Consider the following 14,409-nt stretch of genomic DNA (forward strand, 5'->3'; position numbering starts at 1 on the left):
GAATATCAATTTTTGTCATATGTGATTATGATGGAACACTATTGTGCTATAAGAAATGATGAGCAGGATGTTCTCAGAAAAACCTGGAAACTTACATGAACTGATGCAAAGTGAAACGTACTATGTGCAAAGTAACACCAATATTGTAAGATGATCAGCTATGACTGACTTAGCTATTCTCATCAATCCAATGATAAAAGGCTTCTGAAGGACTTATGAAAAATGAGATCCATGAGGGCAGCTAGGTGGTGCAGTGGATAAAGCACCGGCCCTGGATTCAGGAGGACCTGAGTTCAAATCTGGCCTCAGACACTTGACACTTACTAGTTGTGTGACCTTGGGCAAGTCATTTAACCCTCATTGCTCTGCCAAAAAAAAAAAAAAAAGGAAAGAAAGAAAAATTAGATCCATCTCCAGAGAAAGAACTGATGGTGTCTGAGTACAGATTGAAGTATACTTGTTTTTAACTTTATTTTTCTTGAGTTTTATTTGTCTATTGTAACGATTGGAATAACGCCACCTGCTGGATACTTACTGTAGAAGAGTTCTGCCCATGAAGGGAAGGTCTTTGAGGGCAAGACCAGGAGTCAGGAAGTGACGCGGGCTAGTGGGAGGAGGAAGGAAGAGACTGGGGCTGACTCTGGCTCTCTTTCCTGAGGACGCTGGTGGAGAGTGGAGCTAGAAATTCGCTCTCCCTTTAATAGATAGAAATCTAGGCCTTTCTCTCTCTCTTTACCAAATTCTTATTCTCCTTAATAAATGCTTAAAAGTCTAACTCTTGCTAAAGCTTATAATTTATTGGTGACCACTCATTAGATATTTTAGACAGTTTAGCTAGAATTTTAGCCCTTAACACTATGTCTTCTTTTACAACATGACATATAAAAATGTTCTGCATGTCTACACATGTATAACCTATATCAATTGCTTGCCTTCTCAATGTGGGGAGGAGAGCGGAAGGGAAAGAATCTGTAGCTCAAAGTTTTTAAAATGAATGTTAAAATTGTTTTTACATGTAATTGGGAGAAAATATACTAAATTAATTAATATTGTTTTTTAAAAAGAATATCAATTTGGCAGATTTAGGGTCCTCTTAGCCTATTAGAATGAGCTCTTTGAGGTTTCCTTTCTTTTTATCCTTTATGCTTGGCAAAGTGCCTGGCACATGGTAAATGCCTTTTGTTGTTTGTCCTTCATTCTCCAAGAGGATCATGAGGGTGATGTTAGGACTGGCAGTAAATTGGATTTAAGTGAGGGAGGACTGTGCAAGATCACCAACCTCACTCTCTTTTCCAGAGCCTTCTGGGTCCAGTGGCAATTGGGGTTAAGTGACTTGCCCAGGGTCACACAGCTAGTCTGAAGTGAGATTTTAACTAAAGTCCTCCCAACTTCAGGGCCAGTGACCTATCTACTGTGACACTTAGCTAGCCCAAATGCTGTTGACTTGCCCTTGACTAACTATCCTATGATTCTAATCCACAGTTTAGTTCTGAATCATCTGGCTTAAATAGTCCTCCCTTTACATTTAGTGGACCCTTTCCTGTGAAATAAAAAATATAAATTCATGTTAACCTAATTCAAATAAGGCTATATGTCATAGCTTTCAAAAGTTAGATTCCTTTTACCTAACAAATTAAGCAAAAATGTATCACATTTATTCTTCAAAAAAAATGTACAGTAGATGGGATATATTTGGCACAGTAATTCAGGAAATAATTTTAATCAATTGATGATCTCAGACCAGATGTTTTATTGTACTAATTCTGAGATTTCTTCTTTATTATAAAAAGAAAATAACACTAAGATAGTTATCCTACTTCGGTATCATAGCTTAATCTATTGACTAGTAATTAAGTCAAATATGTGATTAATAAAGTTTACCAGTTACTCGACTATCTTAAATATCTTGAATAAGCAGTAACAATTGTGAACTGGTTGATTAGCCTCTTAAAATAAAACACTAAAGATATTTTTTCTTTAGCATCTGATATAAGCTATTTAAATACTCCCTGTTGTTACACTGAATATTACACCTACAATCCTCTTGCTCTTGATTTTAATGATTCTTTTCTACTTGTCATTTTTATTAATTTTAGTTATACACATTTCCAAAATGATGTAGCTGTATTTTTCTGAAAATAACTTTGTCAATCCACATCTTGCTTTCTTTATTTATGTCAGCACCCTCATTCTTTATTTGAAGCAACATTTCCAACTAAAAAGGTGTTGGAAAATTCTATTTCAAGTCTATGGAGAAAAAAAAAACTGAGTATGCTCCTGAAAAAAACAACAAAACGAAGTTTCAAATTTTAAGCTGCTTCTTTTCCCTCTGATTTTTTCTGGTGCCAACTTTCTAGAATAGAGTTGGAGAGCGATGGACATTTTACCAAGAAATTTCAGTTGTGGGACAAACCATACTTATCACACTTATGAAAGATTTATTTATGAGTTGCACCATATTACATTTTCTGTAGTTTCTGGAGCATCCTATAAGAATTTCATCAGTTATTGAAGAAAGTATTGGAAAGGGGATTAGCTTGGAATAAGAGGTACAATACCATGCCCATGCAACACACTCCCTGAAAATCAGAAGCCAATGACATCTTGAGGTAACAAGAGATATTAAAAACAAAATCAGACTGAAAAAAAATGTGTCATAGCACAAACAACTAACATGTAAAAACAAAGATAAAAATTTTTTAAAATTTAAGAATCTTTGCACTATCTGAATACCATAACCCACAATTCCAAAAGAGCCCATTTATCTATTTTAAGAAATAGTAAAAGAAAACTGCCTAGATTTATTATAACCAGAAGGCAAAGTGGACATAGAAAGTATCTATTGGTAACCTCCTGAAATAAACCCCAAGTGAAAAGTCTCAGGAACTTCATAGCCAAAATCCAGAGCTGCTAGGTCAAAGAAAAGATGCTGACTGCAAGCAGCCAGAAATAAAGAATTCAAATACCAAGGAGTAATAGTGAGGATCACACATGTTTTAGAAACCTCCACTATAAAGGATTGGAATACTTGGAATATAATATTCCAGAAGGCAAAGAATATGAGCTTATAGCCAAGAATTGGTCACCTAAAAAAACTGAGTATAATTGTGTGGACAGGGGATTGATCTTTAATGAAATAGAGGACTTCCAAGTATTCCTGATGAAAAGACTGGAGCTTCATAGAAACTTTGAAATGCAAACACAGGAGTTAAAAGAAACATAGAACAAAAAACATGAATGAAGGACTAAACAAAGATAAACTGCTTACATTCAAATATGGAGAGATGATACATGAGTCCCCTCTGAACTCTCTGATTATCATCATCATGGTTCATAGAAGGAATCCAATTAGACAAGGCCTGTGAGTGGTTCTGTTATGTCCTGATGACCTTAAGAATGGAAAGAAAGGGAAGGCAGGGGAGTGAATGAAAGGGAAGTTAGGGAAAATTATCTCATTTAATCAAGTTGCACAGATAAACATCTAGACAAACAAGGAGGAGGGAGTGAGGAAAGGGAAGCAGTTGACACTTGAATCTCACTGTCATATGAACTGGTCAAAAGGAAAAAGAATATACACACAGTTGGGTACAGAGATATAATTCACTCAACAATGAAGCAAGAGGGAAAGGGGAGAAGTGTGTGTCAGGTGGGGAGGGGAATTAATAGTTTAAGGAAGGGAATATTCCTAACCAAAACAAATTCTAAGAATGTAGGAAAAATATTTATAACTTTTAGAGGGAGCAGAGAATAGGAATATCATCAAGGTGCCCATAAATTGGGGAATGGATTAAGAAGTTATAGTACATAAAAGTAATGAAATACTTTTTTGTTTATAGTACTTATAATATATGGAGTACTTAAATGTGCCAGAAATCTATCAGTGTAAAAGACCAACTAGGATTCTAGAGAACTAATGATAAAACATATTACTTGTGTCCAGATAGAGAGGTGAAGTACTCAGAATGCAGAATTAGATAAATATTTTTAAAGACGACTAATATGGAAAATGATTTTGACCAACTATATGTTTGTAATAGGTTTGGGGTTTGTTGTGTTCTCACTGCATGGGATACAGGGGAAGGCATTAAGGCAGACAGGTGAGAAGGGAGATCTTGGCTGATTAAAACAAAATATTAAAAAAGAGAGAAGGAAAGGAAAGAAAGAAGAGAAAGAAAAGGAAGAGAAGGAAGAAAGAAAAGAAGGAAGGAAAAAAAGGAAGGAAGGGAAGAAAGGAGCGAGGAAGGAAGGGAAAGAAGAAGGAGGAAACTTGGGGATTCTGATCAACATGATGACCAACCACAAATCCTAAAGATTTATGACGAAACATGTTACTCACCTCCTGCCTTAGAAATAATAGATTCAGAGTGCAGATTGAGACAATTTTTTTAGATATGCTCAATGAAAAATTTTGTTTTGCTTCACTATATATGCTTGTAACAAGTTTTGTTTTTCTTGTTTGTTTGTTTGTTTAGAATTTCCCCCCACCTTACATAAAAAACCAATTGTAACATCTATTTTTAAAACTTTATGTTCCAAATTCTCATCATTTCTCCCTATTCCCCCCTTAAGAACTCAAGCAATTCAATATAAGTTATGCATGTACAGTTGTGTAAAACATAGCAGAAAAAAAACTTTAGAAAAGGGAACTAACAACAACAACAAAATATACTTCCATCTGTATTCAGGTATCATCAGTTCTTTCTCTGTAGATAGATTGCATTTTTCATAAGTCCTTCAGAGTTGTCTTGGATCATTGCATTGCTGGAAATGACTCATTTGCAGCAGATCATCTTACAATATTGCTGTTATTTTGTATACAGTACATTTAAGTTTGCATCAGCTCAGGTAAGTCTTTGCAGATTTTTCTGAAAGCATCCTGCTCATCTTTCTTTCTTTCTTTTTTTTTTTTTTTTTTGCGGGGGCAATGGGGGTTAAATGACTTGCCCAGGGTCACACAGCTGGTAAGTGTCAAGTGTCTGAAGTCAGATTTGAACTCAGGTCCTCCTGAATCCAGGGCTGGTGCTTTATCCACTGTGCCACCTAGCCGCCCCCGCATATATATTTTTTTTAATAGTAAACTACATTTATATAGTACTTTGAAGGGAGATTTCCTCACAAAGCACCCATGAGGTTGATTATTGCAACAATAATAGCTAACATTTATATAGTACCTTATACCTGACCAAGAATTTTCTTCACAATAGCCCAGCAAAGTAAGTACCATTATCATCATCACGGTCTTACATTGCTCTTGACTCTGCTCCAAATTTTTCCCCAGTTACTATTGCTAACTCCCTCCATTCTATTTGCTCACCATATTTACTCTATTTTCTATCTTCTTTTACCCTTTCCCTCCTCAAAAGTGTTTTGCTTCTGACTGCCCCTCCCTCAATCTGCCCTCCCCCTTTATCCCCTTCCCCTCCCACTTCCCTGCAAGGTAAGATATATTACTATACCCACTTGAGTGTGTGTGTTATTCCCTCTTTGAGTCAATTCTGATGAGAGTGAGAATCATTCACTCCCCCACTCCTTGCCCTTCTTCCCCTCCACTCCATAAGCTTTTTCTTGCTTCTTTTTTTTTTTTTGGTTGGGCAATGAAGGTTAAGTGACTTGCCCAAGGTCACACAGCTAGTAAGTGTCAAGCGTCTGAAGTCAGATTTGAACTCAGGTCCTCCTGACTCCAGGACCGGTTCTCTATCTACTGTGCCACCTAGCTGCCCCTCTTTCTTGCTTCTTTTATGTGAAATACTTTGCCCCATTCCACCTCTCCCTTTCTCTTTCTCCCAGTGCGATCATCTCACCCCTTAATTTTATTTTAAAGATGTCATCGTGGGGCAGCTAGGTGACACAGTGGACAAAGCACCCACCCTGGACCCAGGAGGACCTGAGCCCTAATCCAGCCTAAGACATGAGACACTCCCCAACTGTGTGATCCTGGACATGCCCCCCAACCCTGACTGCCCCACAAAAAAAATAATAAACAATAAATGCTTTATAGATTTCATCCCTTCAAAATCAATTTCCATCTGTGCCCTCTGTCCAAATTTATTCCTTTCAGCTGCCCTAATACTGAGAAAGTTCAGACCAATTCATATTTTTCTTGGAAACTTTGGATGTAGGAGCTTTGACTTTGTTATCTTCTTGTGAGGGTATATTTTGATCTTCCTTGTCACCAAAGAAACTTTCTAGGGTCAGCATCTTTTTCCGTATGATCATTTTGCTAGTATCTATCTTGACTTTTAATTCCTTCTTAAAGTGGGGCCCTGCCTCCAGGACATACTGTTCCAAGCTTCAGGGGGTTCCAGGTGGATCAATTTAAGGAGAGGCAGGTTCTTTACTCCCCTGGCCTGTGCTCTGGTATGTAAATAGCCCCAGGCTTGCTTACTCTTTAACCTGGAAACAGAATTCTATTTCACTATGGTTGCTACCATTCAGGTGTGCCTTCATCCTTCCCCCACCTGGGCTGCCACCACCACTCAAGACTGCTTCCTGATTCCCAGAATGGCAAGACAACTCAGTTCCACCTCAGCATCAGCAGTGACTCCTATAATCTTACCCCCAGCCAGCCACTCTACCCCTTCACCAGACCTTGAGCTGTTTCAGAAGTAGCCGCAGCTTCAGCTGATTCAGCAACTCAAGAGGTCTTCTTTCTCTGGTGTGGCCTGCCTTGGGCTGGATCTGTGTTGGTGTGGCTGAGGGGCTGAGCTCCACTCTGGCACAGCAGACCTTTCCTGCAAACCTTCTAAAATGTCTTTGGCTGGAAAATGATATTACCCTGTCCTTTTGTGGGTTCTGTTGCTCCAGGAATTGTCTTATGGCATTATTTGGAGGATTTTGGGAGTGATAGTGTGGGGAGCTCTGAGAGGTTACTACCTTTCCTCTGCCATCTGTTTTTCTTGCTTTCTTAATAGGGGAGGGAGAGGGACAGGACAGAAATGGGAGGGAGAGAAAGCTGATCTTTGAAAATAAAGTAAAATTTAATTTTTCAAAAGGGATTGATGATTTTATTGTTAAATAATGGACTTTGTCAATAAATAGTGTTTGTATGCATTGATTAGTTTGGGTCTGATTTAATTTATCTGTTGAACTAGTCATCATATGTAATGGTAAATCAATTTGGCACATGCATCATGTGTTACATCTTTGTCCTCTCAGCCAGGATCTAGGACATATATGTAATTCAGTGGGAGATACCCTTTCTTTTTCTTTTTTTTTTTTTTAGTGAGGCAATTGGGGTTAAGTGACTTGCCCAGGGCCACACAGCTAGTAAGTGTTAAGTGTTAGAGGCCGGATTTGAACTCAGGTCCTCCTGAGTCCAGGGCCGGTGCTTTATCCACTGCGCCACCTAGCTGCCCCGGGATATACCCTTTCAACAAAAGCTCACTCCATGTAATTTCATCATGTTGATTGAGGGACTCATCAAACTGAACAGGAGCTCCCTTAATGATCCCTCTTGTTTTCCCTTCATTCTTCAAGAGGACCATGACATAAAAATTGGAACCCAAAACTATAAATAAAAATATTTATTACAAAAAAAAAGAAGAAGAAGACCATGACATCGGGAGGTGATGCCACGACTTATAGTGAATTGGATTTAAGTGAGGGAAGGCTGTGCAAAGTCACCAACCTCACTCTCTCCTCCAGAGCCCTCTGGGTCCAGTGGCAAGAGATATATCAGGACAACTGTAGATGGCCCCCAGTGAACCCTCTAAGTCAAAGATAAAGTATAAACACCCTTTGTTTGGCATTTAAAGCCCATTATAACTCATTCTCTAAGAACTCCCTCTACTCTTCTCACATTACTCAACCATCCTTTCCCCTTTCCTCCTTCCTCCCTATCTTACATGAAAAGGTGACCCTTCTCTTTGCCAATATGCATCATCCTTCAGCATGCATTCTTTATAATATCCCCTCCCATCTCCTCCAGCAAATTATGTTGGTACTTTTTCCCACTCTTTCGATAGTCATTTGTAGCATTCCATGCTACCTACAAACATACTCATGTCTCCACCTTCCTTAAGAAACCCTCATTTAATCCAACTATCCCCACTAGTTAATGTTCTACTTCTCTCCACTTTCCTGGCTAAACTCCTCTCTCTTGTTTCTAACTCTTTATAATGAAGACAACTGAAAATACCCTCTCCACAATTCTCCTAATTGCTAAATCTAATGGCCTTTTCTCAATCCTCAGCCTTCTTGTTTGATCTACTGCCTTTGATGCTACCAATTGCCCCCTCTTGCTGGATATTGTTCTTTTCTATAGGTTTGATGACATTGATCTCTCCTGAATCTCTTCCTATTTGTCTGATTGCTCCTTCTTTGCCTCCTTCAATAGTTCTTCATCCAAACCATGCCCACTAATTGTGTCTCCCAAGGGATTGTTCTGGGCAATAATCTTTTTTTCCTGTGTATAATCTCACTTGGTGATCTTATCAGTTCCTATGAGTTCAATTTTCTCTATGCTGATGATATCTGCTACTTTCCCTACCAAAACAAAAACAAAAAATCCTAAGGGCACCATTATCCTTCTAGTCACTCAGAGTCACAACCTAGGTGTCATCCTCAACTTCTCACTCTCTCTCACACCCAACATCTAATCTATTGCCAAGTCCTATCCATTTTACCGTTGCAGTTTCTCTCACATACTCCTCCTTCTCTCCTTTGACACTGACCCAGCCTGACACAGGAACTCATTACTTCACACCTGTACTATTATTGCAGTAGCCAGCGGTTGGGACTCTTTGGCACAAGTCTCTCCCCACTCCATTCTAGCTTCTATCACACACAACTCTGAATTCAATATATTTCAATGGTTCTCTATTAGATCTAGGAGCAAATATAAATCTTCTGTTTGGCATTAAAAGTCCTTCATAACCTGCTCCCTCCTACTTTTCCAGTCTTACACCTTGTACTTCCACCACTACTCCCACTCTCACCTCCATACTGTGATCCAATGACACTGGTTTCCTTGCTATTCCTTAAACAACACAGCCCATCTCCCTATTCCATGCCTTTTCACAGGCTGTCCACTATGCCTCAAGGGAGCTAGGTGGTGCAGTGGATAAAGCACTGGCTCTGGAGTCAAGAGATGAGTTCAAATCTCAGTGTGACCCTGGGCAAGTCACTTAACCCCAATTGCCTTAAATATCTGGGGTCATCTACAGTCATTCTGATATATATTTTGCCACTGGACCCAGATGGCTGTAGGGGTCGAGTGAAATTAGTGACTTCCAGTTCAGTACAAATCATGACATTAACCTAATGTCAAGGTCCTCTTTGAGAAATGAAGGACAAACAGCTATGCCTAGAATGTTCTCCCTCCTTATCTATGCCTCTTGGCTTCTCTAATTTCCTTCAAGTTTTAGCTAAAATCCCACCTTTTATGAAGTCTTTCCCACCCCTCCCCCCTTAATGCTACTACCTTCCCTATATCCAATTTATCCTGCATATATTTTGTTTGTAGTTGTTTTCATGTTTTCCCCCCTTAAACTATGAACTCACTGAGAGAAGGCATTATTTTTTAACCTTTCTTTTTACATAAAGGGGCTTACTGAATGTTCACTGGCTACTAACAGGGTTTAGCTATTTATTTAAAAGCCCCAGGGGGTGTAGATAATTTGTTTACTCAGTCAGTAGCATTGTTCCCTTCTTAATTCAATCAGACAGGTGTTTGGACCTCATAAATAGATCACTGGGTATTATACCTTGTTAGCACATTAAACATATTAAAACCTCAGGTGTGTGATTACATTCTATGACTACATCAACTGAGCTGGGGAATGGCAGGGTTGAGTTGGGAAATCACATCTCCTTGCTTTTATACCACATTTAGGGAAGCTACCTGGCAGCTAGGTGGTACAGTAAATAGAGCGCTTGACCTGAAGACAGGAAGATTCATCTTCCTGAGTTCAAATCTGGCCTCAGATGTTTACCAGCTGTGTGACCCTGGAAAAATCATTTTACTCAGTTTCCTCATCTGTAAAATGAGAAAAGAGCAAACTATTCCATTATCTTTCCCAAGAGAACTCCAAATGAGATTTATTGAGATTGTCCTAAAGTTTTAATAAAAAATGAGGGGGTGGGGGAGAGAGAGAGAGAGAGAGACAGAGACAGAGAATGAATATGGCCCCTTTAAATAAGTCCCAAAGATTTAGACCCATTCTGTGGAAGTTCAAAATCTGAGGCATAGGGAGCTGGGCCTAGGCCAGGGGATACAACTATATTATCTTACTTACTTGATTTATATGTGATTTCAACCCCTTGCTATGGCATGATTGCAAGTAGAGTTGAAAAAAATACAGTGTTTGTGATCATTTCTATTATAATTTGAGGAGCTATACAACTTATGACCTTTAGAGAAGAATTTAACTTCTCTATGATAATATTGTTTATAAGGGAAAAATCAGATTTTTCTCTCTATCTTTGTGCTTCATACACAGTATTTACCAAATTGAACTGAAATACAGTCAGTTGTGCTCTAACAAGTGTAAAACTCAAATTTGGTCCAATTCAGTTGATTATATTGGGGAATATTTTGAACATAACTCAAATTTTGAATTTGTCTCTGCCAATTTCTTTTTGAGAAACAGCAAGAATGCAGAAAACTGTACCAATTCACAATAACTTGAAAGTTGAATTTTTTTCTGATACCCAATTCCTCAAGAAAACTTCAGGTCTTTGGCAAGATAAATTACCATAATTTTTGTATATCTTCTGGAGCAATGGGAGCTAAAGGTGGAGGAAGGCTGGTCCCCTATTCTGCCCCCTAAAGCTCAGTGTTTCCATTTGCCCAGCTTGTTCAGATTTTGCCACCCCAATCTATGGGAATCAAGTTGCAGGTCAAACAGCACCCAAGGCCACAGACTGCCTAAGACTCCCACTATTCATTCTAGTGCTTATGTATTTCTTCTTTTGTTTTGTTTTGTTTTTTGCAGGACAATGGGGGTTAAATGACTTGCCCAGGGTCACACAGCTAGTAAGTGTTAAGTGTCTGAGGCTGGATTTGAACTCAGGTACTCCTGAATCCAGGGCCAGCGCTTTAACCACTGCTCCATCTAGCTGCCCCCTTACTTATGTATTTCTTAACTGTGTTGTTTAAAAATCTAAATGTGGGTTTTAATCTGTTCCCCCCAGTTTTGGGGGGAAACTGGCTGAAATCACTGATAAATTCACCAAGAATTTAGGCTTTTAAGGGTTTATTAAAAGATATAAGATAGTGGAGAGAAAGATTGAGAACAGATTCCTTATAGCATGGAAATACTAGCTTTTCTAACAGCCCACGTGAAGTCCTGCCACCAAGCTGATGTCTCCAACCAAAAATAAAAGAGCAAACTCCAGTCCTCCAGATCACCAGCCCCCTCCCTTCCTACTTCCTGTCCTCCTCCCTGAAATGGGAGGTTCTTCAAGTTGATTGGTTGAGAGAGGTCTCCTGTTGATATCTCAGTCCATTGCCTTTGAGAACACACTCTCCTCAGGGTTGGCCATGTGTGATCTCAATTTAATCAACCTTAACTAGGTTCAACTTCTGAGAACAACACCCTACTCAGGGCTGGCCAGGTGTGGTCCCGATTTAATCATCACAAGTAGATACCTAGTCTCTCAGTCTCACCCAATTCAATCAATTCCAAATCAAACTTCAGGTGGGGGCTCCTGGGCATCTGCCAAGTTCCATAATTTTATCACATAACCATTTAACATAAATGAAATTGTGATACCATTTTTATTAGGTAACTATTTTTTAATGTGTCATTGAGTTTTGCATCCCTAACCCTATTTTTCCCATAAGCCCTATGGTTTCCATTGCTCAATTTTGCATATGTCCAGTTAGAGCAGAACTGACTATTTAATTGACTTACATCACCATTTCTAAGAATATAGCCTGTAATTGGGACTGACTTTACAAAGTTTAATATCTTAATATCCTCTTCATTTTCTAAAATGTACCTTGGTAGGAAATAAATAAAAAACAAACCATCATAGAAAAATTAGTTTATGACTTTTACAACAGTAAAATTTCACAAATGTTTTGCTACTATAAAAAATCTTAAAATTTTGCAGGGACCAGAATGGAATATACAGGCCCCAAACAGAATAGTTGAAGAGAAACACAATTCACACAGACTCTATTTCAACTATGATAACATCACACAAAGTCATAATATCTCACTAAAATGTGCTTTTGCTCCTTCATGCCAGTGTTTTAGTTTTGCCTCCTTCCCTTTAAGTTGGGGATAAGATTGCAAAAACCTAGTTCCAGGCCTTGTCTTTTTGTGGAAAATGGCAGAAAGGGAAAGATGAAAATTAAAACACTGCTTGCATTAATTTTTTAAAATCTTCCTCTAACAGGAATAGCTCAAGTGAAAGGTAATAAATGGTTTTATAACTATAAGACAACTAGCTAGATTTTGCATATTACCAAAAAAAATTACAAAAATCACTGTGTAATGTAAGATCTGAATTATATAGTCTTTAGGAGCTAATCCTAGACTTATCACTTATATGTCTTAATGCCAAGAGGATTTGCATTTGTTTTTCAAAATTCAAGAAGACTCTAAGTCAGTGCCTACACAAATAATTTGCATTTACATAGCACCTTTCAGCTGATTTTCTCAAACACTTAACAAACATTCACTAATTGCATCTCTAAATACCCTTGAGAAAGAGAGCTCTGAGGTGGAGAATCCTCATTCAAGGAATTCCATTTCCAGTGGGGGGAAAAAATCACCAAATCCTTCCATTAAATAGAGATTTCTTTTTTTTAATTCAATTTTATTTTATTTTCAGGTCTTCATTCTCTCCTTACTACCTTCCCATTAATAAAGCAAGAAAAACAAAATGTAACGATTGGAATAACGCCACCTGCTGTATACTTACTGTAGAAGAGTTCTGCCCATGAAGGGAAGGTCTTTGAGGGCAAGACCAGGAGTCAGGAAGTGACGCGGACTAGTGGGAGGAGGAAGGAAGAGACTGGCGCTCAGTCTGGGGCTCTTTCCTCTGGACTCTGGCGGAGAAGGGAGCTAGAAATGTGCTCTCCCTTTAATAGATAGGAATCTAGGCCTTTTTCTCTCTCTTTACCAAATTCTTATTCTCCTTAATAAATGCTTAAAAGTCTAACTCTTGCTAAAGCTTATAATTTATTGGCGACCACTCATTAGATATTTTAGACAGTTTAGCTAGAATTTTAACCCTTAACAGATGGCTGACCACGAAGAGGAAAGCTAACCCTCAGTCTTCTTCTGATCTGCTGGTTGGGTAAGAAATTTCCCCTCCCTCTCCCTTTAACTGCTAAGTACTGGTGTACTGGCTGTGTTTTTCCTTTGAATTTTTTCGAATGGACCTTTTAAACTCCCTAATTATCCTATTTTTGATTTTGGTCTGTTTAACCAGACAAATGGGAGATAAGATCATGTTAATGCTTTGTTTTTGTGGATTTTCTATTTTTCTTTTTATTTTTGTTAAAAGAGCCAGCAACTTACTCACACAAGGAAATATCTCTCCCTCTCCCAACCATGCTTTTTCAGAGAAACCTGAAGAGATTCCTGCTGCTTTTCCCAGTTCCAACACTAATTGTTGCTCTAATTTTGCATGCCTGGAGGCAATGACCCACCCTCTAGAAGCTTTTAATCCCCTAGCACCTGGAGGCAAAGTGGGGGAAGAGGAATCCAGGCCTGAGTTCAAAATCAAGTCTGATTCAAATTGCTCTGGTCCCTCCCCTCCTCTCCAGACCCCACCCTCTACTCCTCCTATGGCCAAGCCCATAGCTTCCCCTGCCTGGGAAGTCCAGAGATCTGATGCGCATGCTCAACTTTCTCTAACTACATTTGCAGCTTCAGGCTCAGCCCTTCCCCAGCCTGGCTGTGCTTCTGAGACAACCTTAGAAAGCCCTTTAAATTCCAGATATACTCCTTTTGTTCATAATTTTGCTAACCTGCTTTTGTCTTTAATTAGTAATCTTATAAAGCATTTGTATGGTGAAAAGCCCGACAGACAATATAGAGGGGTTAAAGAAGAAAAACTTAAGCTGAATAAGAATGACAATCATCAACATAGTTCAAGACTCTGCTTTTGCCATGGAAGGGTATATATTTTACAGAAATGTAGAAGTAAGCAGCAAGGTATTGATATGAGTATTGGGGATTTTAGATATCGGAATCAAGAGTGTTCTGAATTCACTCAGATTATTAATGTCAGTTCAGAGGTTACATAGGATTTCTATGCTATTACATATACATTTTGGAATTAATGGTATAGGTTTATTTTCATAGAGATTTTAATGCTTTTGAGATTGGGTCTTATACTTAGTTTCTAAAACAAGGAGAATATTTGTAAAAGCTTTTTATAGTCATGCGATCAAGTTTATATTTTGTAATACTCTTATTAATATTAAGTTCATATTCATTTAGATTTCCC

The sequence above is a fragment of the Dromiciops gliroides genome, chromosome 2 (genome assembly GCF_019393635.1).
Source record: "Dromiciops gliroides isolate mDroGli1 chromosome 2, mDroGli1.pri, whole genome shotgun sequence".
NCBI classification, from domain to species: domain Eukaryota; kingdom Metazoa; phylum Chordata; class Mammalia; order Microbiotheria; family Microbiotheriidae; genus Dromiciops; species Dromiciops gliroides.